The following is a 26,834-nucleotide window of genomic DNA, read 5'->3' as shown; positions in this document are numbered from 1 at the left end:
CGCTTCCTCCCAGGCTGTTTCTTGCCTCAGAGCCTTTGCTCATGTTCATCCCAAGGCCTGCAATGTTCTCTCATCAGCTCATATTCCTCTTTCTCCCCGTTCTATTATTACCTCTGGCTGTCAGTTTAAAAATACAGCTCTTGTCATTTTCTATGTAAAATATATCCTGTCTCCATTCACCCAGGGGGAAATGACAAGTGTAGGATCTGCATTTTTGCCCTTACCATATCAGAATCAAACTTCTATCACCCCACTTTTCACACCTGGTTTTGCATTGTTGTTATCATCTCAATCTTTACCTCTATTTCTATCTCTAATTTTATCTCTACCTCTACCTTTACCTTTATCCTTACACACACACACACACACACACACATATATATATATACCTATACCTTTATCTACATACAGGTATCTATATCATTTATATCTATATCTACATCTGTCTATAGCATCCATATGTAATCTATAATGAGTATGTTAGAATGTTATTTTAAAATGAAGACAAAGTTTTACTATGGCAGAAACTAAGAATGTATTTGTCTCGCAACAAGTATTTATAGACATTCCTAGTTGAATGAGTGAATAAATGAATATGAACACTATCATTTCAATGAAAAAAATAACAGAAGGGACATACAGGAAGATATCAATTCAGTAGTACGTAATGAAGAAGAACACAGGTACTGGGGTCAGGACATCTTGTCAGTTCTAACTTCAAAATATAACCAAAATCCCACCACCTTTCACCATTCACCTCCACAGCTATGACCTTAGTCTGAGCTACCATGCCTTGATTCTTGTAAGAACAGCCAAACTGGTTCTCCCTGCTTCTACCCTTGTCCCCTACATTGTATTTTAACAGAGTAGCCAGAAAAAAATAATTAAAAAGTGTAAATCAGATAATTTTACTCATTTGTCCTAACCTTCCAGAACCTTTGTCTAGAGTGAAAGCTGAAATATTTACTATGGCTCACAAGGCCCTTTATGACCTGCCATCATATTGTCCAGCTCTCTCTCTCTTACTGACTTTTCTACAACCACACTGATATCCTTGTTGCTTATGGATCTTTCTGCGTACGGTTTACAGCCAGAGATTTTAATCCAAGGATTCCTTTGTCTAAGAATGCTCTCTCTTGGGTATCTACTTGGCAAACACCATACCTCTTTCAAATCTTTGCTCAGATATCAGCTCTTTCAATGAACCCTAATCTGATCAACTTTTAAACACTGAGATCAACCTACTCATCCTCACTCCACTTCCAGGTCCTTTCATTACCCCCTATGTAGTTTTGGCCATGAAAATGCACTGCCCAGATCTCTGGCAGGTCAGTGAGTAGTTGACTAACGTTTAGGTTGCTACCCTTCTCCGTCAACCTCTGACAATACCCCTGACTTCCTGTTCTCTCCATGTGTCTCTTCAGCTCCCAGTCAATAAATGAGCATTATTGGAGTTTTAATAGAGGCCCATTTCTGCAAGGTATGGGGCTCCTTTAATGGAAGATTTTGCTTCAAAGCCCCCCCTTCAGACTAGCTAAAACTTTCCTAGAACTATGTTTCAGTCAAGACTCTTCTTACTCAGTATTCTCTCCTTCCATCTCTCCTTAACAGGAGTCAGATCTGCATTACAGTTTAAGGTTCTTCTTGCCTTCTCTGGCTTCCTCCACTTTCTCCTTCATAGACGTTTTCCCAATCAATTTCTTGTGCATCTGTTCCTGACTTGGCATCTGCTTCTTGGAGGATTCAAACAAACATGTTTGTTATACTTTTTCTTTTCTCCATGGCATTGATTTATGTCTGGGTTTTGATTTATATTGGTGACTGAGTGATGACACAGAGAGGTCAATGCCATTTAAAGAAGATTTTTATTACTTATAGTTCCTGAGAGGAGGGGTCATGCTACACTATGCAGGCCATAGGGGAAGCACCAGGTTCAGTTTGGAGACAGAAAGAGGAGTGAAAGGAAAACGTGGCTCAGATTCTTCATTGTATTTGCTGCAGGAAACAGCAGGGGAAACAGCATAGTGTTGGCTACTTTGAATAAGGCCAGCAGGCTCTGGGATATAGGAATGGTCTCTAAATTGTCTGGAACCTGCCCTGTTTTAGAGCAGGGAAAATATTGGCTTGATGTGTGTGAGTTAGATAAAGGAAGTAGTTGGGGGTATGGACTCAGGATTGGTGAGAGGGTTTGTAATATGATTTTTACTTGCCCATGAAAGCTGGATTGCAGGGGAGATGTAAACAACATTGGTTGTTAGTTTGGCCTTGTGATTAATGGATGTGATTAATAGATTAGTAGACAAATATAGAATTTACACACACACACACACACACACACACATGCACAAAGAAAAAAAACCCACAAAACAAACATGTATTATCTTCTAGCACAAGGGTTGGGAAACTAAAGCCTATGGGACAAACCCAATTCTTCACTTGTTTTGCAAATTAGATTTTACTGGAACACAGCCATGCTCATCTTTTTACATATTATCTATAGCTACTTTCACACTACAGTGGTAGAGTTCAGTAGTTACAACAGAGACCTTATTCCCAGCAAACTCTGAAATATTTACTATCTGGCCTTTTAGAAAGTTTGCCAACACCTGTTCTAGCCTACTGCCTAACTTCTTTAATGTTTATTGTTTGTAGTCTGATTTTTCCCCAATAGAAATTAAGCTGCAAAATGAGAGAGAGATTTCTTTGTTGTACTCATTAATATATTTCAGGAATTCACATTGGTGCTTAGCATATAATAGGGATGGAATCAATATTTATTGAATGAATGAATGAGTTCAAATTTGTATTCCTAACTCATATCCTTCATTTAGTAATTATGTGAAACAAAAAAGTTTCCTGAGCTTTTCAACTCTCAATTTTGTGCTATGATAATATAGTCCACCACACAGTTTGAGGATTAGATAATTAAATGCATAAAAAATTTTAATGTATGCCTGAATATAGTAAGCATTTAATAAATGTTAGATAACTCATAGGTGGAGAACATAGTGCTTTTCACTTAACTATCTAGTGTTAGAAAAATTCAGCTTACTAAGTGTTAATCCATATATGTACACTATAGATTTGTTTGGAAAACAGTTTATAGGCTCTATCTAAACCAGGAATAATAATATTTCCTCTCTGTCCCACAGGGTATTGGAAGGACAGATGAAATTATATTTATAACAGTATTGAAAACTGAACAATGAAAGATGCAATATGAACTTAAATGCTTTTTATTCTTCTAACTTCAAATAAAACCAATCAATCAATAAAATAATAGAATATTTTCTTTGTGTTTTGCTTTTCACATACATGGTGTTGTAGATATAAGAGTAATTGAATTTGACATATTTGTTGAAGTATTTGAGCCATTTATCAATTTACCATGATATTTGAATTTAAAAAAGCCCCTCAGTTGTAAATGTTAGGGTCTTATTTATATTTCAAGGTAGTTTGAATCTCTGTTAGCAGAAACATCATAGATCTTCCGTACCTAAAATCTTACCTTAAGCAGCATTGGGAAAAGCTTGTTTTCCCCACAATACCAGCATAAGTCTTGGTAAGCTACAAATTGTTTATGTGGTCTTTGTGTTCTGATTAGTACAGCTGCTTTCTCTTATTCATTTCCCAATCCTTGTCATTAAGTTCTCAATCACTTTCACTTCAGCCGTTCCTCTGATACAGTATTTGTCAAGGTCACTGATTACATTTTGGACCCCGTTTTGGATGATACTTCTCAATCTATGCCTTACTTCATCTCTCACAAGCATTTAAAATAGATAACCATCCCCATCTTTGCCTTTTTCTTTGAAATCACATCCTCTTTGTTTTAGTCCTATTCATTTGGCCACTGGTTCTCAGTCTTCTTAAGTGCTCTCTTTTCTCTGCCACCCTCACAAGGTTCTGGTTTACAGCTTCTTCCTTCTTGTTCTAAACCCTCTACTTTTTATTTATTCCTGTGGCTTTAGTCACCATCAATGTTCTTCCAAAATCTGTTGCTCCTTTTGAGACTTGTTTCCTGGGCTCCAAGCACTTATTTCAATATTTATGTAGAAATAGATGAGCATTTCCACTTGAAATTCAACATTTCTAAACTGAGACTATCTTCCCACTCAAGGCAGTCCCTATTCCTATATTTTTATCTTGGTAAATGACACCAGGCAACTTGGATGACATCGTAAAGAACTCTCTCTCACTCTATAACTACTTAGAATGAGTCATAAAGTACTGTTGAGTCATTTTATGTGGATTCTTCTTAAAGCCATCTACTTCTCTCCCTCTTCATTATTATGATTCCAGGCCACACTGTCATCATTTCTCCTCTGGATTATTAAAATTCCTCTTTGTTATCACAACATCCAGCCTTGGTCTCTTCTATGTACAGAAATGTAGGATGATTTGGGAGAGATATTAGATAAATATTGTAATAATTCACCTGTGTAATTTCCCTGTTCTCTTTGTCTATGAATCCCCTTATTACTTTAATATCGATTCAGGTTAGGTTTTTATTTATATGTACTTTATATGTAGTTAATTTGCCTTTAGATTTAGATTATATTTCAAGTTAGATATACACATTAGTTTAGATTAGATTTGGATTTAATACAGATTTTCCTAACAACCACTACCCAGAAGATTGAAAATATTTTGAAATATTTATTTGCCATCCAGGTGCCCACTTGTGTTCATATTTTTTCTCCAAATATCCATTGCAGAGGTTCTCAAACTTCTCAAACCCTCCAAGCTTCTCATGAACACTTCATGCTTTTTTTTTTTTTTTTTTCTTTTTTCGCGGTACGCGGGCCTCTCTCTGTTGTGGCCTCTCCCGTTGCCGAGCACAGGCTCCAGACCTGCAGGCTCAGCGGCCATGGCTCGCGGGCCCAGCCGCTCCGTGGCATGTGGGATCTTCCCGGACTGGGTCACGAACCCTGCATTGGCAGGCGGACTCTCATCCACTGCACCACCAGGGAAGCCCTCAAATGAGTTTTTTTTCTGTAGCTGAAAGAGACAATAATAAGAAGCATTCTTATATTTCTTAGGTTACTGACCCAAATTGAGGCATATGGTGCTTGTGTATGGACTGTATTTATGATATAGAATTATTTTTAAAAGGTCAGAAAATGCTTATTTCTTAGCCATTTAATATTTTCTGTCCCACTGTCTCCATAACAGAAAATCTAAAAATGTATGACAAAATTAGCAGTGAAAAAATATTTTGTGGATCTAATTTTAAAAGAAAAAAAAAATGGCTAAAACTCAATCGGTGACAAGCTTGTAGCGATAATCACATTTGCAAAAACCTCAAAGTGCTGCATGTCAGAATTATTTTGCCCTTTAACAACTGATTGCACAGAACTTAGCTTACAGATTTACTTAACTCACAAGATTTTCATATTTATTGTTACATAGTCAGAACACTGGCTTTCTAGACAGAATATATTTTTTTCAAATGGAAGTGATTTGGTGGCCTACAATTACAAACCTGCCTTAACAGATTCCACCTTTATAGTAGAGTGTTTCAGAACCATATCTTACTCTTCTGACTGGTTTCAGAAAAGGGGTAACTTCAAATTATTTAGAATTCTAATCTTCAAATTATGCTTTTTCTTGTCAAGATTTGCCACCTTCATTTGCTTTATATCAATTTAGTGGACATGTGCTCATCTAGGACGGCCAACTCTCCTGTTTTGTCTGGGACTGTGGAGATTCCTGGATGTAGTAATTTTCAGGGCTAAAACTGCTTAAGGCCATGTGAACCTGGATGATTGATTACTCTATCCTTACCCCTTATGTACATATAGGATGAATGCCCATCACTTTTTAATTCTGATCTTATTTAGATACTTTAGTTAGCTCCTTTGAGACTTAGTTCTTATCTGTAAAATGGAAATTAATAATCTCACCCTCACAGAGTTGTTGCAAGAAATAAAAATAGTATCTGTAAAGATTCTAGCACAGCGCTTGACCCATAATAGATAGGCAATAAATGATAATTATTTGGATTGTCTGTATTATTCTTGGGAAATGGAAATAATTGCTGATACATGTAATATATAAATATCCTCAAAAATTAAAAAAATCAATAGAAAAACACATGTGATAAAAATGAAGTGTCAGTTCTCAGTAGAACTATAAATCGTAGCCTAAGAATATAAACTAGTAGTAGGACTTCAATAGTAATAATAATACATATGTTAGAGAAAACAAATTTCATTTTTTATTGACTAAGAAAAATATATCAATTGATCAATAAAAATAATGTTAATATCTCATATCTGTAAGAGCATCAGAAATCAATATTTTCATACCCTCTGATGGAAGTATAAAGTATATAGCATTTATAAAGTTTAATAGACACTGTGTAACAAAATGTCAAACATATCCTTTGGCTGATAATTTCACTACTAATGCTCTATACTACAGAAGCCTTTGACATGTAGCCAAAGATTTATGATCAGCAATGGCCACTGAAGCATACCTTTTATAAGGAAAATTGTAAACAATCCAAAAAGTAAATATATCATGATGAGTGTATCCACTATACTATGAAACATTATAAAACCATTAAAAACAGTAATATTATAAATTAATAAGTACTGACATAGGGCTTCCCTGGTGGCGCAGTGGTTGAGAGTCTGCCTGCCGATGCAGGGGACACAGGTTCGTGCCCCGGTCCGGGAAGATCCCACATGCCGCGGAGCGGCTGTGCCCGTGAGCCATGGCCACTGAGCCTGTGCGTCCGGAGCCTGTGCTCCGCAACGGGAGAGGCCACAACAGTGAGAGGCCCACGTACTGCAAAAAAAAAAAAAAAAAAAAAAAAAAAGAGTAAAATAAGTACTGACATAGAGATAACTGCATAATGAAGTGTTGCTAAATAAACCTGGGAAGAAAAATACTATACAGAAATAAGTATACAATAAGATATATAGATAGAAAAGTAATATTTCTTCTGAAAAATTGTGTGTTTGTGAGAGGACAGAGAGATGGGAGGGAAGGGGGTGGGAGGAAGAGAGAGACAGACACATGCACACACCTAGGAATATACACCAAAGCATTTAAAGCTAGTTTCCACTGGAGAATGAATAAAATAGATTTATCATAATACTTAAACGCTTGTATATTTGAATTTTTAATTTATGCATGTATTACTATTGCATTTTAAAGCAATAAATAATAAATAAATAATATCTTTTAAAAAGAAGAGCTTTAAATGTGATGTGTCAGAAATTTGTCATGCTAGAATATAAAGTCCATGGTTTCAGGACATATGACTATCTTGTTCCTGAGTCCGTAATCTTTGCCATAGCACTGGGCATGAGTTGGTCCTCAAAAATGGTTCAAGAAGCACCCATTCAGTGTTAGTTACTCTACATGGAGCTAAGTTATATAACTGCCTGGGTAGATTGTCAAAGTATTCCTTAAAAATTGTACTCACTAGTCTCTCATGAAGCCTTACCATGGTTTTGGGAAGAAATGAGACTTTTTAAATAAAAAAAAGTAAAAACTAGAACAGAGCTTTATAAAACAGTTAAGTTTGACAGCACTAGACTGAGCTTGGGAGGGTGAGTATAGTAATGAGACTAACTGAATAGCAAAGAGTGTTTGGGGACAAAGCCAGTGGAAGATCAACAAAAGCAGACAGGACCTTCAGCCACATGGGCATAAAGGAGGTGACATGAAAGGGGGCAAAAGTCAACATACCTTTCATACTATTTTTCCTACAGAAAAGCCAATTTGTATCCATCCTTTTTCATCAATTCATTTTTTAAATTTTCATTTTAACTTCTTTGAAAACAGGATGTATCTTTCAGCCAGTGGTGTTTTCAATTTCTGTCAGTCATCCAGGTGACAATTGTGTCAAAAACTGTCCTTGACCCTTTCTGCTAAGATCAAGAAAACTCCAGCTTCAAAAAATCTTAAAATTAATTTATGAATTAAATTCTTCCAACTTTATCAAAACAGTCACTCTAACAATAATCTTTGAGGAGTTCTCTTATTTTAAACATGTAAATGGGAAACAGTGCATTTTACATTAAGGCTGTATAAAATATTAATAATAAGTGTTTTCAGTAATAGCAGCAAGTAAGCTATTAAATTATTCAGGCAACATTAACTCAAACAACTGATTTGAGGTGGGAATGGTGGTAGGCTGTGGACCTATAAGAAAGATGAAGGCAAAATGCTTGACCTACAGGTACTGATTCGGTCATTTCCATTCATACAAAATAGGCTTGTGGATGGCCTACAAAAGAAATGAACTGGCACTTATCTTCGTCAGTCATACACAGATGCATACACATTTTCTGATATGTGCTTCTTATGTGCTGAAGTGGAGTTACAGACGGGAATGAGTTCATTTTATCTACTAAATTGCAGTTAGCTACCATCCAGGAAAAAATATGATTGATTTCAAATTGGTTGAGGAATTAATAAACTTCTCTGCACTCTCCTCAAGTACCTGCAAATGAGTTCACTTGGTAACTTCTTCCCAACACCCCTAAGTCTTTGTTTGAAAGACAGTTTTTGCATATGAGAGACAGTTACAATCACCCCCTAGTGATCTTTAATTAGAAAGGCACTTTCACATTGTGTATGTTGTCTGAAATTTTTATATGCCTTTTCTATATTATGAGTTTAAATTAAAGAACATTTGCAACTCTGAGGTATAAAACCTAGCTCTGTATTTCCTGAGTGATTGTAGCAAATGCCTCATTCTACCGGGAAAGGGTAAGATGTGGCAAAACACATTTGCCTTAGAAATAGAATAGCTGGTGGATACTGTAGTTACTTGTAAATACCTGAGCAATGTTAAAGTGTCCCTTTTGATTTATATGCATATTGAAGAACTAAAGCTGTTCACTCTGTTGCAATGTCACAGTAGCATAATGTATCATAGCTATTTTGGGGGTTTAGAGCTATTAGGAGAAATAAAATACAAATTGACCTTAAATTTATAATATTCTATATTCAATAGATGTACCAAACCCTGTATGTTACCAATCAGAGGCATCAACTCATATTATATTATGTTCTTTCCAGAATCATTTAGCCAAACATGCTGTAGTCTTTCTTAAAAAAATAGAAAGATTTTGATAACCCTAGAAATGTTCAGAACCATGGAGTTGTTGAGAAATCAAATATTCTCAGATGTCCAAGATTCAGAAAAATTGAGTATGTCTATACACTAAAGAAAGCATCCAAATATATAAACACCTGCCTCTGAGTTGAATATATTATTAAATTATTGATGCAATTACTAATAAGCCTATCATGAAAAGAAATATATTAAGTTCACTGCAGAAGAAAAATCATATGAAAAAGTCATAAGGTTTTCCCTGTCCACCCCTTCAAATTCATATTATTCATCAACACTATCATAATGGGAAGAAGACAAGCTATAATCATTATTGTCCTTAATATTTTGATTTAACCATTACATATTATTTAAATAAGTTTATACAGTTAATTATTTGTATGCCTGCCTAACTTACTTAATTGATGTTGAACAGTTTGCAATTCTTACGTATATTTCTCTTAATTTTCTACTTAATTCTGTGGTATAAACACTAAGTAAATTATGTGGCAATATATAATTATTCTTTCAAAACTTTTCTTTGAAGTATAATGTACATACAGGAAAGTTTACATATCCATAAATGAACAACTCAATGAATTTTTTTTTTTTTTTTTTTTTTTTTTTGTGGTACAAGGGCCTCTCACTGTTGTGGCTTCTCCCGTTGCGGAGCACAGGCTCTGGACACGCAGGCTCAGCAGCCATGGCTCACAGGCCCAGCCACTCCACGGCATGTGGGATCTTCCCGGACCAGGGCACAAACCCGTGTCCCCTGCATCGGCAGGCGGACTCTCAACCAGTGCGCCACCAGGGAAGCCCCAACTCAATGAATTTTTGTGAACTATCACAACCATAAAACCAACACCCAGATTAAGGAAGAGAATATTACCAGCACCACAAAGTCCAGGTTTCCAGACCTTATGCCCTACAAGAGAATCATTATCCTACATTCAAAGAATGGAATAGTTATTTCTGCTTCTTTATAATATATATAAATTGCAACATGTGGTATGTGCTCTTTTTTATATACAAATTATTTTACTCCAAAGTTGTTCACATATATAAAATTTATTCACCCATTTTATTGCTGTCCATTTTTTCATGTTATTAACATATGCACATACATAAACACACAAAACATCAAGCTAGAGATAGAGACAGAGAGAGAGAGAGAGAGAGGGAGACAAGGTAAATGTTTTTAGAAGTCTGCTTTCAGTTTTTTTTTTTTTAAATATATATCATATAACTATGAAAAGCATGAAAAAATGTTTCTTTACAGCATATTACATGCAAGGAACAAATACCAAGATCTAATATTACTCATTTCCTTCTTATACTAAACTTTGTCTCATTGTGTGTATATATATATAATATACATTACAATATATTATATATAAATTTATATATAAATTATAAATACTATAATATAAATTAATAAACTGAACATTGGCACTCAGTTTCTGACAAAGCTATCTGTGTTCATGAGGATTTTTAAATTCAAATTTTATTGAGGAGATTGGTTCAAGATGGTAGAATAGAAGGACATGTGCCCACTCCCTATTGCAAGAGCACTGGGATCACTACTAACTGCTGAACAATCATCGACAGGAAGACACTGGAACTCACCAAAAAAGATACCCCACATCCAAAGACAAAGGAGAAGTCAAAATGAGACAGTAGGAGGGGCATAATCACAATAAAATCAAATTCCATAACTTCTGGGTAGATGACTCACAAACTGGAGAACAATTATACCACAGAAGTCCACTCACTGAAGTGAAGGTTCTGAGCCCCATGTCAGCCTTACCAACCCGGGGGCCTGGCAACTGGAGGAGGAATTCCCAGAGAATCAGACTTTGAAGGTTAGCAGAATTTGATTGTAGGTCTTCGACAGGACAGGGGAAACAGAGAATCCACCCTTGGGGGGCACACACAAAGTATTGTGCTCATGAGGATCCAGGGGGAAGGAGCAGTGACCCCATAGGAGACTGAACCAGACCTACCTGCTAGTGATGGAGGGTCTCCTGCAGAGGCGTTGTTGGGGGTGACTGTTGCTCACCACAGGGTTAAGGACACTGGTAGCAGAATTTCTGGGAAGTACTCCTTGGCATGAGCCCTCCCAGAGTCCACCATTAGCCCCACCAAAGAGCCTGTAGGCTCCAGTGCTGGGTCACCTCAGGCCAAACAACCAACCGGGAGGGTATGCAGCCCCACCCATCAGCAGACAAGGGGATTAAAGTTTTACTGAGCTCTGTCCACCAGAGCAACAGCCAGCTCTACCTACCACCCGTCCTTCCCATCAGGAAGCTTACACAAGCCTCTTAGATAGCCTTATCCACCAGAGGGCAGACAGTAAAAGCAAGAAGACCTACAATCCTGCAGCCTGTGGAACAAAAACCACATTCACAGAAAGATACACAAAATGAAAAGGCAGAAGACTATGTACAAGATGAAGGGACAATATAAAACCACAGAAAAACAACTAAATGAAGTGGAGATAGGCAACCTTCTAGAAAAAGAATTCAGAATAATGATAATGAAGATGATCCAGGACCTCAGAAAAAGAATGGAGGCAAAGATCGAGATGATGCAAGAAATGTCTAACAAAGACCTAGAAGAATTAAACAACAAACACCAGGAAGAATTAAAGAACAAACAAACAGAGATAAACAATACGATAAGTGAAATGAAAAATACACCAGAAGGAATCAATAGCAGCATAACTAAGGCAGAAGAACGAGTAAATAACCTGGAAGACAGAATGGTGTAAATCACCGCCACAGATCAGAATAAAGCAAAAAGAATGAAAAGAAATGAAGACAGCCTAACAGACCTCTGGGACAACATTAAACACAAAAACATTCATATTATAGGGGTCCCAGAAGGAGAAGAGAGAAAGAAAGGACCCGAGAACATATTTGAAGAGATTATGGTGGAAAACTTCCCTAACATGGGAAAGGAAATAGCCACCCAAGTCCCGGAAGTGAGAGAGTCCCAGGCAGGATAAACCCAAAGAGAAACACACTGAGATGCATAGTAATCAAATTGACAAAAATTAAAGAAAAATTATTGAAAGCAACAAGGGAAAAACAACAAATAACATACAAGGGAACTCCCATAATGTTAACAGCTGATTTCTCAGCAGAAACCCTAAAAGCCAGAAGGGTGTGGCATGACATATTTAAAGTGATGAAAGGGAAGAATCTACAACCAAGATTACTCTATCAAGCAAGGATCTCATTCCAATTCGATGGAGAAATCAAAAGCTTTACAGAGAAGCAAAAGCTAAGAGAATTCAGCACCACAAAACCAGCTCTACAACAAATGCTAAAGGAACTTCTCTAAGTGAGAAACACAAGAGAAGAAAAACACCTACAAAAACAAACCCAAAACAATTAAGGAAATGGTAATAGGAACATACACATCGATAATTTTCTTAAATGTGAATGGATTAAATGCTCCAACCAAAAGACACAGGCTTCCTGAGTGGATACAAAACAAGACCCATGTATATGCTGTCTACAAGAGACCCACTTCAGACCTGGGGACACATACAGACTGAAAATGAGGGGATGGAAAAAGATATTCCATGCAAGTGGAAATCAAAAGAAAGGTGGAGTAGCAATACTCATATCAGAAAAACTAGACTTTAAAATACATAATGTTACAAGAGAAAAGGAAGGACAAAACACAATGATCATGGGATCAATCCAAGAAGAAGATATAACAATTATAAATATATATGCACCCAACATAAGAGCACTGCAATACATAAGGAAAATGCTAAGAGCTATAAAAGAGGAAATTGACAGTAACAAAATAATAGTGGGGGACTATAACACCTCACTTACACCAATGGACAGATCATCCAGACCAAAAATTAATATGAAACACAAACTTTAAATGACACAGTAGACCAGATAGATTTAATTGATATTTATAAGGTATTGCATCTGAAAACAGCAGATTACACTTTCTTCTCAAATGTACATGGAACATTCTCTAGGATAGATCACATCCTGGGTCACAAGTCAAGCCTCTGTAAATTTAAGAAAACTGAAATCATACCAAGCATCTTTTCCGACCACAATGCTATGAGAGTAGCAGACAATTACAGGGAAAAAAAAACATGAAAAACACAAAAACATGGAGGCTAAACAATACATTACTAAATAACCAAAAGATCACTGAAGAAATCAAAGAAGAAATCAAAAAATACCTAGAGACAAATGACAATGAAAACATGATGATCCAAAACCTATGGGCGACAGCAAAGGCAGTTCTAAGAGGGAAGTTTATAGCAATACAATCCTACCTCAAGAAACAAGAAAAATCTCAAATAAACAATCTAACCTTACACCTAAAGGAACTAGAGAAAGAAGAACAAACAAAACGCAGAGTTAGTAGAAGGAGAGAAATCATAAATATCAGAGCAGAAATAAATGAAATAGAAACAAAGAAAATAATAACAAAGATCAAGAAAACTAAAAGCTGGTTCTTTGAGAAGATAAGATTGATAAAACTTTAGCCAGACTCATCAAGAAAAAGAAAGAGAAGACAAATCAATAAAATTAGAAATGAAAAAGGAGAAGTTACAACGGACACTGCAGAAATACAAAGCATCCTAAGAGACTACTACAAGAAACTCTATGCCAATAAAATGGACAACCTGGAAGAAATGAACAAATTCTTAGAAAAGTATAACCTTCCAAGACTGAACCAGGAAAAAATAGAAAATATGAACAGACCAATCACAAGTAATGAAATTGAAACTGTGATTAAAGATCTTCCAACAAACAAAAGTCCAGGACCAGATGGCTTCACAGGTGAATTCCATCAAACATTTAGATAAGAGCTAACACCCATCTTTCTCAAACTCTTCCAAAAAATTGCAGGGGAAGGAACACTCCCAAACTCATTCTACGAGGCCACCATCACTCCTATATGAAAACCAGGCAAAGATGTCACAAAAAGGAAAACTAATGGCCAATATCACTGATGAATATAGATGCAAAAATCCTCAACAAAATACTAGCAAACAGAATCCAACAACACATTAAAAGGATCATAAACCATGATCAAGTGGGATTTATCCCAGGGATGCAAGGATTCTTCAATATACACAAATCAATCAATACAATACACATATTAACAATTTAAGAATAAAAAACATATGATCATCTCAATAGACTCAGAAAAAGCTTTTGACAAAATTCAACACCCAGTTATGGTAAATACTCTCCAGAAAGGGGGTATAGAGGGAACCTACCTCAACGTAATAAAGGCCATATATGACAAACCCACAGCAAACATCATTCTCAATGGTGGAAACACTGAAAGCATTTCCTCTAAGATCAGGAACAAGACAAGGATGTCCACTCTCACCACTTTCATTCAACATAGTTTTGGAAGTCCTATCAATGGCAATCAGAGAAGAAAAATAAATAAAAGGAATACAAATTGGAAAAGGAGTAAAACTGTCACTGTTTGCAGATGACATGATACTGTACATAGATAATCCTAAAAATGCCACCAAAAAACTAGAGCTAATCAATGAATTTGGTAAAGTTGCACAATACACAATTAATGCACTGAAATCTTTGCATTCCTATACATTAACAATGAAAGATCAGAAAGAGAAATTAAGGAAACAATCCCATTTTCCATTGCAACAAAAATGAAATACCTTGAAATAAACCTACCTAAGGAGGTAAAAGATCTGTACTCAGAAAACTATTGGCCACTGATGAAAGAAATCAAGGATGACACATACAGATGGAGAGATATACCATGTTCTTGGATTGGAAGAATCAATATTGTGAAAATGACTATACTACCCAAAGCAATCTACAGATTCAGTGCAATTCCTATCAAATTACCAATGGTATTTTTACAGAACAGGAACAAAAAAATCGTAAACTTTGTAGGGAAACACAAAAGACCCTGAATAGCCAAAGCAATCTTGAGGGACAAAAAATGAAGCTGGAGGAATCACACTTTCTGACTTCAGACTATACTACAATGCTACAGTAATCAAGACAATATGGTACTGACACAAAAACAGAAATATAGATCAAGAAACAGGATAGAAAGCCTAGAGGTAAAACCATGCACCTATGGTCAACTAATCTGTGACAAAGGAGGCAAGGATATACAATGGAGAAAAGACAGTCTCTGCAATAAGTGGTGCTGAGAAAACTGGACAGCTACATGTAAAAGAAGAAATTAGAACACTCCCTAACATCATACACAAAAATAAACTCAAAATGGATTAAAGTCTTAAATGTAAGAATGGACACTATAAAGACTCTCTGAGGAAAACATATGAAGAACACTCTGACATAAATCATGGCAAGATCTTTTTTGACCCACCTCCCAGAGTAATGGAAATAGAAACAAAAATAAACAAATGGGACCTAATGAAACTTAAAAGCTTTTGCACAGGAAAGGAAACTATAAACAAGATTAAAAGACAACCCTCAGAATGGGAGAAAATATTTACAAATGAATCAACTGACAATGGATTAATTTCCAAAATATATAAACAGCTCATGCATCTCAATATTAAAAAACAAAAAACCCAATCCAAAAATAGGCAGAACACCTAAATAGACATTTCTCCAAAGGAGACATACAGATGGCCAAGAGGCACATGAAAAGCTGTTCAACATCATTAATTATTAGAGAACTGCAAATCAAAACTACAGTGAGGTATCACCTCACACTAGTTAGAATGGGCATCATAGAGAAGCCTAAAGATGCTACGAGGGGCTTCCCTGGTGGCACAGTGGTTGAGAATCTGCCTGCTAATGCAGGGGACACGGGTTCGAGCCCTGGTCTGGGAGGATCCCTTATGCCACGGAGCAACTAGGCCCGTGAGCCACAACTACTGAGCCTGCGCGTCTGGAGCCTGTGTTCCGCAACAAGAGAGGCCGTGACAGTGAGAGGCCTGCACACCGCGATGAAGAGTGGCCCCCGCCTGCCACAACTAGAGAAAGCCCTCGCACAGAAAGGAAGACCCAACACAGCAAAAATAAATAAAATAAATTAATAAACTCCTACCCCCAACATCTTCTAAAAAAAAAAATTAACATTTGAATTTAACTATGTTTTTTAAAAAGGCAGAAGCTTATCCTTGAGAAATCATATTTATATTAAATATTCATAATTCAATTTAAAATACTAAATCTCTTTGAGTATGTATAAACAACTAATTTAGTACTTTACACACTGCATAAATAAATATCTTTAAAAATTTAAATCTGAAAACAGAAATGTTAGGATCTAGAACAAATATTTCTTAGAAAATATATATTCATTTCCTAGAACTGCTGTGACAAATTCCTACAAACTTTGTGACTTAAAACAACAGAAATTAATTTTTTCGTAGTTTTAGAGGCTAAAATTCTGAAATCAAGGTGTTGCTCTGGAGCCTCTAAGAGAGAATCTTTCCTTGATTTTTCCTAATTCTGGTGGCTGTTGACATTCGTTTTCCTTGGCCTGTGACCGTATTACTCCAGTTTCTAACCCTGTCTTCACATTGCCTTCTCCCCTTTGTGTCTTATCTTCTTCCATCCCTTGTTAAGGGCACATGTCATTGGATTTAAGGCCCACATGAATAAGTTCCTCCTCTTAAAATCCTTAACTATCACATTTTGCCATATAAGATAATATTTAACTTTTACCATAAAACACAATATTCATTTGATCCAGGGATCTGGAATTTAATATACTTTGGAGGAGGCATTTTTTCTGCCTACCACAGGAAAAAACACAAAACTGATTCTCATTTGATTCATTTTTTTAAGTATTTTGCTCAAATCAACTATCATCTTTTGCCAGCCAAAATGTTATTGTAAACAGTAACAGCTATATTTACATTCCACTAATTGAATAATTTCATTAATTGAATAATTAAAAAATTACAAATCACTAATTTCTATCTTTAAATTGCTTAAAGCTAAGTATCAACTGCTGCTATGCTTAGTCTAGCTTCAACTCTCCCAAAATAGAGTTCATTTGAATTTGTTCTTAATGCAGTTCACTCTTCATGCAAATTATTCATGTAGCTTACTCAGAAATGTAAAATTATGAGATAAATTACTGAGAGTGTACTGTGTGTTTGTGTGTCTCCAAGTCCAGAATACAAATTTTATATTAAAACTGAATGCCTAGATCTATCAAAATACTATCAAGATTAAAATCAAAAGAATAATTAGGAACAAGTTTAAGAAAAGAAGTTCATGACTTATAGTCTGAAAACTATAAAACATTTATGACAAAAAGTGGAAAAAAAAATCCCTATTCATGGACCAGAAGATTTATATTATTAAGATAATATACTCCCAAAGTGATCTACAGATTCAAAAACTTCCTAATAAATTTCCAGATTTCTTGTCTTTGCAGAAATAGACAAGTTGATTTTCAAATTTATATGGAAATGCAAGGGACACAGAATAGTCAAAATAATCATGAAAAAGAAGGAAAAAGTTGGAGGACTCATGTTTCCTGAAATCAAAATGTATTGCAAAACTACAATACTCATGTAAGTGTAATACTAGCATATGGGTAGATACATGCATCAATGAAAAAAATTGAGAGTCCAAAAATAAACCTTTATTTTATTTTCAATTGATTTTTGAAGTAGTGTCAAGATAATTCATTGGAGCAAAGAATAGTTTTTTTCAACAAATGGTGCAAGGGCAACTAAGTTATCTATATGCAAAAGAAACAATTTTGACCTGTTTTTAACATACCAAAAAATAAGTGCAACTAAATTATAGACCTAAACGTAGGAGCTAAAACTGTAGTACTCTTAGAAGAAAACATAGAAGTAAATTTTCATGACCATGTGTTAGTAAATAGTTTCTTAGATATGACACCAAAAGCGCAAGTGACAAAACAAAAACACTGATAAATTGGGTTTCATCAAAATTAAAAACCTTTGGAGTTTCAGACCCACAAAAAAAGTTAAAAGAAAGTGAAAGGTGAAAGTAAAAAGAAAACCCACAGAAAGTAGGAAATACTTACAAGTCATGTATCTGATAAGGTGATTTAATCAGAATATAAAAGGAACACTTAAAACTCAATAATGAAAAGATAAATATCTCAATAAAAATGGGCAATGGATATGAATGGGTACTTATTCAAAGAAGACATACAAATATCCAATAAGCTGTGAAGAGATGCACAAAATTATTAGCCATTAAGGAGATGGAAATCAAACCTCCAATGAGATGTCACTTCATACACACTAGGATGGCTATAATAAAAAAAGATAGAAAAATAATAAGCATTGATGAGGATGCAGAGAAATTGGAATCATCGTACATTTTGTGTATTTGGAAAACAGGATGGTAGTTCTTCAAACTGTTAAATACAGAGCTGCTGTCCATGATCCAGTAATTCCATTCCTAAGTATATACTATCAGAAATGAAAACATATGTCCACATAAATAATTATACATAAATGTTTATAACAACATTATTCATAATAGCCCAAAAATGGAAATAACCCAAATGACCACCAAGTGATGAATGTCTCCAAAATGCAGTCTATTCATACAATGAAATACTATTGAGCAATCAAAAGAAATGGAGTACCGACACCTCCTATGGCATGGAAGAACCTTCAAAAGAGTATGATAAGCAAAAGATACCAGTTACAAAAGAACATATATTGTATGATTCTATTTATACAAAATGTCCAGAATAGGCAAATCTATAGAGAGAATAAGTAGGTTAGTGGTTGCCTATGCCTGGGGGTGGGAGGTGGGGGCATGGGTAGTGACTACTAATGTCTAAAGTGTTTTTCGGGGAGGATGATAAAAATCTGTTTAAATTATATTGTAATGAGAGTTGCACAACGTTGTAAATGTACTAAAAGCCTTTGAATTGCAGACTTTAAGTAGAATAATTGTATGGTGTATGAACCAAATCTTAAAGCTGTTAAAATAGGCCACTGTAACAATTTAAAAACTAAAAGAAAATTTCTTAGGAGATGATTTTAAATATAAAATCATTTACAGAGATGATGTAAAATTCAAACTAAAGATGGACTTTTGTTTTTTCAGCTGTGTGTCTCTCTCTCTGCCTCCATGATATATATATAGATAGATAGATAGATAGATAGATAGATATTTTTAATTTTTTTTCCCTGTAATATTGACTGGAATGAGGGATAAGGAAAGGAGCAGGACAGAACTGATCTTGTAGGAGAAGATCTGGTAAGGGAGGCAATTTGAAATTTCCTCTAAAAGCATAGTGATCAAAAGTGAGTTATAAAACATTGTCAAGGTGTGAAAGCCAACAGTTGGTGTGAGAAAGAATACCACAGAATCTTTTGATAATGTGTTTAAATCTGACACCAACAAGCCTTTGTCTCAGTCTGTATGAGAGATGGTCACCTGTCACAGACAAGCCATCTCATACCCTGTGGAAGGCCTGGAGTGCAGCACAGTGACAATTGCATTGTCACTCACTTGAAGCCTACTGCAATATATTCCAGATTATGTACATTTACATATCATATCACCTCCATACCACAACTTAATGAAACTGACCCTCACAGAATACAAGTTTGCCTTTTAAAAATTCTTATAAAGACATATTTCATATAAGCACAAGTGAATAAAAAGAAAATCATGGTGCTGACAAGACACCTTATTATAATTCTTCACTGGAAATATGAGGTTAAACAAGAACAATCTAATCAAGTTTGATAGAAATTTTACCAAGAAAATTTGAGTTTAAAAATAAAACATGGGCCTCCCTGGTGGCGCAGTGGTTGAGAGTCCGCCTGCTGATGCAGGGGACAGGGGTTCGTGCCCCGGCCCGGGAGGATCCCACGTGCCGCGGAGCGGCTGGGTCTGTGAGCCATGGCCGCTGGGCCTGCGCATCCGGAGCCTGTGCTCCGCAATGGGAGAGGCCACAACAGTGAGAGGCCCACATACAGAAAAAAAATAAAATAAAAAAATAAAAAATAAAACATGATCTATTGATTTATCTGCCTTGGTTATAAAATAAAATTCATAAATTAAATTTATGAATATACGAAATGTATTCAGTTCATAATGTAAGGTAATCAAATGCCAACACATAATTTAAAAGCAGAAGTTTTTATGATATTATTCATATAGTTAATTGAAAATGAACAATAATTATTACCATGCTTTATAATGCTTTGTAATGAGATAAAGTGTTACCAGGAAGATTTTTAATCTTACACAGGGATGCTGGTTAACTGTTCATATAGAACTTTAGATCAGTTTACAAAACAGGACCATTCCACATTTGCTGACATGGTATGTGGTGACAAGTGACAAGGCAGGAGTATGCAACAGAGACTTTAAAAGAGAAAAAGGCTATTAATCATTCCCTTCAAAGCAAGGGAAACATTTTTTACAAATAATAAGATAAGGCAGTGCTTTTCTGAAGAAATTTGTTATGTAGAAAGTAATATTTTTAAATGTATTTTTGAAAATGTTTCCATCATTAGGGAATTTAATACTTAAACCTATGCTTAAGTTCAAAAATAAGAAGTAACAGGTGTGTCCCATGGGGGAAAAAAGGCAGCAAACTTGGAATCAAATATTCTACCCTATGTAAAAATCTTCCAAATGAAGAGTTTCAGCTGGTTTTGTTAACTGTGGTAAATGTAAAAGTCAACATGTTTGAGAGAAACTTTTGCATAACAGGATATAAAACTGAAGAAGACCCATGATGTAGAGAACACAGCAAATGATATTGGTCTTCCATTTGGGTATATGTAACTTGTTATATATCTTTTCCATTTATGATCACCAGTAAAACCAGCTATGGACATAAGTAAAATGTGGATATTAGAACTTTAAATGTAACATCACAAACTTATTATATCAAAATTTTAATAAACTATGATACATAATATAGCATATTTAACCACAGAGTGAGAACATATGGATTTTATAGCATTAATAAACATCATTACATTTTTATATAATCTAGCCTTATCCATTAAATGTTTCTGTATGTCTGAGATATCCATAATATATTAGTATAGAAGTAAATGTTTATAATTAAATGTTCATAAATATGTATATAAAAGTAAAAAATGAGTGTGATGGGCTACATTTATTATCACCAATTATTTACTGTCCCTCCCAGAGGGAATTATATATCTGTGCCCATTGGTATCAGCCATTTCCATGTGATTTTGTATGAGATATTAGTGGAGTTACACATAAATAAATTTTAAAAATTCAGTAAGGCAAAGTGTATAAGTTTCCTAGGGTTGCCATAATAAATTACCACCAACTGGTAGCTTAAAACAAGAGGCATTTATTCTCTCATAACTCTAAAAGGTAGAAGTTTGAAATCAAGGTATCAGCAGGGTTGGTTCCTTTAGAAGGCCCTGAAGGAAAAACTGTCCCATGCCTCTCTCTTAGATTTTGGAAGTTGCTGACAGACAACCCTATCACTCTAATTTCCACTTCCATCTTCACGTAGCCTTCTGCTCTGTGTGTCACTGTCTTCTGCTCTTATCATAAGACACGAGTCATTGGATTTAAGGCCATGTCTAAATCCAGAATAATTTCATCTTGAGATCCTAAAATTACATCGGCAAAGACCCTATTTCCAAATAAAGTTATATTCTGAGGTTCTGGGTGGACATTCATTTTGGAGGAGACCTTATTCAACCCAACAATAACAAGTAACCTGTATTAGTTTGCTAAGGCTGCCATAACAAAATACTACAAACTGGCTGGCTTAAACAATAGAAGTTAACTATCTCACAGTTCTGGAGGCTCAAAGTACAAGATCAAGGTGTTTGCAGGTTTGGTTTCTTTAAAGGTCTCTTTTTGGCTTGCGGATGGCTGCCTTCTCACTGTGTTGTTACACAGTCATCCCTATGTCTGCATCCTCCGTGTCCTAATCTATTCTGGTAAGAATCAGTCATGTCAGGTTAGTTACGACCCTCATAACTTCACTTAACCTTAATTAAAGGTTTAAAAGATCCAAACAACAAATAGAGTGACATTCTGTGATACAAGGGGTTAAAACTCTAACATATGCATTTGGTTGTGGGGGCACAATTCACCTCATAACATAACCCAAGAAAATGTGCAAAGAAATTGAACATTTGAGGGAACAAAGATATACCAGTAGCAAACATGAAGAAAATGTCCAATGTCAGTAGTCGTTAAGGACGTGTGTATTAAATCCAAATAACGGGGACTTAACTATTTTACAGCCAACATATAAAGAGATTGGAAAATGTCAATCCCACCCTTAAAACAAAAGAAAACTGAACAAATGGAAAATCACCAACTCTTCTTGGACACATCGGAGAACTGAGGTTGTAGGGCACATCACTATTAAGAAATATTGAAAAATGGGTGATTCCAAATAGGCACATCTGAGATTGGCTTAAGTGAAGCAGAATTTGCTAGAGTCATGAATGATAGAAACATGCAAATGGTAATTTTGATGGATTGATGAGACTGGATGTAGACTAGCATAAGCCTGGGAAATTCATAAAGGCCTCAGTCTTACAGGTGGCCCCCAACTTTTGTGGGTTTTACATCCAGCAACCCCACTAGGTTTGTACATTGAAGATCTTGAAAGAAAGATCCTCTCATTGAATGCTCTGGCATGGGGAGGGGAAGAGTAATCATCGTGAAAAGACCTGCTACCTTCTGCTCCATAAGTAGGGCTTACTCTCCAGGGGGAAAATACTTTACTAAGGCCTTAGATCAGCTGGGGGAAGGGATCTCCTCCATCTCAAGTCCCCTTAAGCCTTTTTGTCTCACCCAAGGATGATAAAAAAAAAAAAGACAAAGAGCACTGGAAAAATATGTGAGAATGCCAAAGCACAAAGAAACACTCACTAAGAGACAGAGATTTCATTGTAAAATTATGGAAAGCTTCCTTTTCCTCTCATCTTACCACCACACCAATAGGGCTCCAGTATACTAGCAGTTGATTACAGTTGACAGGGCTGCAAAGATGCAGACTCTATTTGAAAAGTTCTTAGGGAAACCCAACATCAACAGGGAGACAAACAAGGGCACTAGAAGAATTTGAAGCCTCTGGCACTGTCCATATCATAGTAACAATTAAGCATAGTCCAAGTCCTAGTAAGATTAACATATATCCTCACACTAAAGGCTGATCTACCTTATTTCCTATTACCTGATGCAACAGTATATCATTTCCGATTATATATTTAAGGACCTCAAACATTATTCTTTGAGTATACAAAGAACAACAGCCTTGGAACCATGGAAAGGCCATGAATATTATCTGCACCATATTGAACTAAAATCCTGATTTTACTTCAATTTTCATGACCTCATACAGTCATATGATAAATGGTCCCTAGCTTTTCTATATATACTATACTTCCATAAGCTGTGTTAGCTTTCCAACATTCATGTTATTTTTTTTTTTTTTTTTTTTTTCTTTTTGTGGTATGCGGGCCTCTCACTGTTGTGGCCTCTCCCGTTGCGGAGCACAGGCTCCGGACGCGCAGGCCCAGCGGCCATGGCTCACGGGCCCAGCCGCTCCGCGGCATATGGGATCCTCCCAGACCGGGGCACGAACCCGTATCCCCTGCATCAGCAGGCGGACTCTCAACCACTGCGCCACCAGGGAGGCCCATTCATGTTATTTTTAACTCAATGATGAAAGCATGTCTTGTTAGAATATCTTCATTATTTGTTGCTTTTTTGTTTGGTAATGGCAATTATAACATTTGATAGATATTTCCTAAAATTGCTATTGTTGGCTTTCTAATCTGTGTCATTCTACCCTCATTGTTACAAAGTCTACTACTTCAAATATGTGTTAAGCTATGTTCATTTTCTTAACCAATAAATTCCTCCTCAAAGGATACAAATCTCTGCATATCTCAGGAAATGATGCGAGCCCATTATGATTATTAAACCACTTGCAAAACTGAGGCCTCAACTTAGATGACAAACAATAGTCTACAGTTGAATGTATTCCTAAAATCTTAGCCTCATCAAGAGAAACCAATGGAAGGTTATTTTCCAGAGAGCTACAGAGCCTTCCCCTGACACACCCCTTCTCCTTACATGAACTTATGACTGGTTCAAATATCATCATCAAATCTTTTCAGACTCTGAATTTTTTAGATGGGAGTATCATTTGAATCTAGAAACTCTTTTCCCACAAGTGCAGGATGACTCTATTCTACCAATGGGCACCAGAGAACTGGAGGCTCGGAGGGGGATGCTGTCAAAAGTCAAGCATATTTTATATTTGGAAGGATTTAAAATGTTGCAGCTTTTGGGTCGGGGAGGGATGGACTTGAGAATTTGGGGTTAGCAGGTACAAACTATTACATATGGAATGGATAAACAACAAGGTCCTACTGTATAGCACAGGGAAATACATTCTGTATCCTGAGATAAACCAAAATGGAAAAGAATATTTTAAAATGTATTTATATGTATAACTGAATCACTTTGCTGTACAGCAGAACTTAACACAACATTGTAAATCAACTATACTTCAATAAAAAAAGTTGCAGCTTTTGTCAGTGTTTTTCCATATTTAGTCTTAAACCCCAAATTTCCTGGATCTTACACTAGGAATCCAGACCCAGAAATAGAATCAGCTCAAAGGGAAAGATCAATTTTAAAGCCACCCAGGGGATACTAATGTAGCCTGTTAGTGGACTGGTATTCAGAATCCCGGCTCCGTATCCACCGCAGCAGTCCCTCATTATCAGAAGGCACTTTCCCCAATCGTGGAACTGGAAATCTGTGATAGATTGACTTTCCTCTTAGGAGATAGTCAATTCCCTCACTCTCCTGTTCTGATCTTTTGTAAATTACATATAAGTGAGATATTCTATCATGTATGAATTTCTGAATGTTACTTATGTAGTTATGACAACTTTGTCCTGAATAAATGTGTATAGCACTCATAACATTTCTTTTTACTAGATAATTGGGCCAAATACAAATGTAACTGAGTTTCAGAAAACCCTATAGGGAAGAGCACTTATATGCAATCTTTTTTATATCTACAATGGTACCAAAATATCACAGTGCAAATAAAAGGGGAAATTTAGAAGAAATAAAAAGCATTTAAACTTAACTAGATGCTTTGTTGTGGCTTAGGGAAAAATAAATGTGTTTGAAATCAAACAGACTTTTAATCCTGTATTTTTTTTTTTACTTTTACTCACCAGAGAGAGAATTTATTAGAGATATAATCCCTTACCCTTATATAGCATATTACACTTTTCAAAGTGCTTCCCCATGAATTTTAATTTCCCATAGGTCGGGATACATCCCATCTATATTGAACTTTGTTGTCTAAATGTTCTTCAGAGGCTTTAGCGCTTGGGTCTTTGCACCTGCTATTCCAATATTTGGAAAGCTTTTTACTTCTCCACACCTTTGTAGGTCTGGTTAGCTCTTACTTTTTCTTCAGTGCCTAACCTATAAGTTGTCTCGTCAAGAAAGTCTTTTCCTACTCCTGCAACTGGTTAAGAACCTTCTGTATTTTATCCTACAGAATGGTGAATTAGACTTTCAGTGCCCTGTTTTTATACGACATTGTAATTTTCCAATCCCTGGTAAGTCTTTACCAATGAACTATAATAAGTTCTTTATAGGTTGAGAGTGAGATCTGTTCACCATCTATGCCAGCATTATATCAGGCATTTAAAAGGTATTCTATAAAAATCAGTTGAATAAATGAATATATATTAATATCCCATTTGAAGCTAAGTATAAACCAAGTCTGAGTGAAGTAAAGATGTTGGTATAAGGTAATATAGCAAACATACAGCTCAAACAGAAATTCTCTGAAGGAGTCTTTCAAAGCGGAGGAATGCTGCCTTACTTAAGTTGTATTCTGAGTGCACTGAGGGACAGGAAGAACACATGTTATCAGCTCAGTTTTGCAAGAAGAGGAAACAATGACAAGGGACATCAATTGACTGGTTGAAGTGTTTTGGTGTGGGTTTCCCAAAAGCCAAACCTGAGACAAAGATTTAGGTATAGGTGGTAACACATCCTAGGGATTATCTGCACATTTTTGTGTTTGGTCTCCTGAGAATCTGATGCAGACTGTTTAATGTTTTAATAATAAAAATGATAAATTATGTTACATAACATTAATCAGGCACTTTTTATGTGCCAGGCACTGTGCGAGGCCATTTTAATGGATTATCTCACTTAATTTCACAATAACCTTATGGGATAACTATTATTATTACCCTCATTTTACAGAAGAAAAAAACTGAAGCTTAAAGAGTTGGTTTGTGGTGCACAGTTTGGGACACAATTCCTATTTTTAGATTTGCTATGTATGATTTAGTAATCCTCAGTTTTCAGATCTGTAAAAAGGCAGTAAACACTACATAGGTTTGTTTTCATGAAATGTTGTGATGTATGTAAAATGTGGCTGGTATATATAATGTTCTATTAATAAGGACTCTTATCTCTGGTTTATTTTTTCTCCAGATTACAAGGTCCATGAAGGCTAGTGCTGCATCTGCTTTGTGTATTTTTCTCCATGAACGGCAAATGCTTTAATGTTTATTAAATAGCTGAATGATTGAATTTTTTATCTCAAATCATTTAGTACGTATTGGAATCAAAATTGAAATAAGTCTCAGGTCAGAAGAGATTATGCTGTAAAAACATTTGGCTCCATGATCATTAAAATAGCATTTGCCAATTAAGTTTATAATTTGTAATCATATATGAGTTAAAATGATTGATGCAAGATTTAACAC

The sequence above is a fragment of the Mesoplodon bidens genome, assembly GCF_964165515.1.
Source record: "Mesoplodon bidens genome assembly, chromosome: 1".
NCBI lineage: Eukaryota > Metazoa > Chordata > Mammalia > Artiodactyla > Ziphiidae > Mesoplodon > Mesoplodon bidens.
This window is presented reverse-complemented; position numbering follows the sequence as displayed.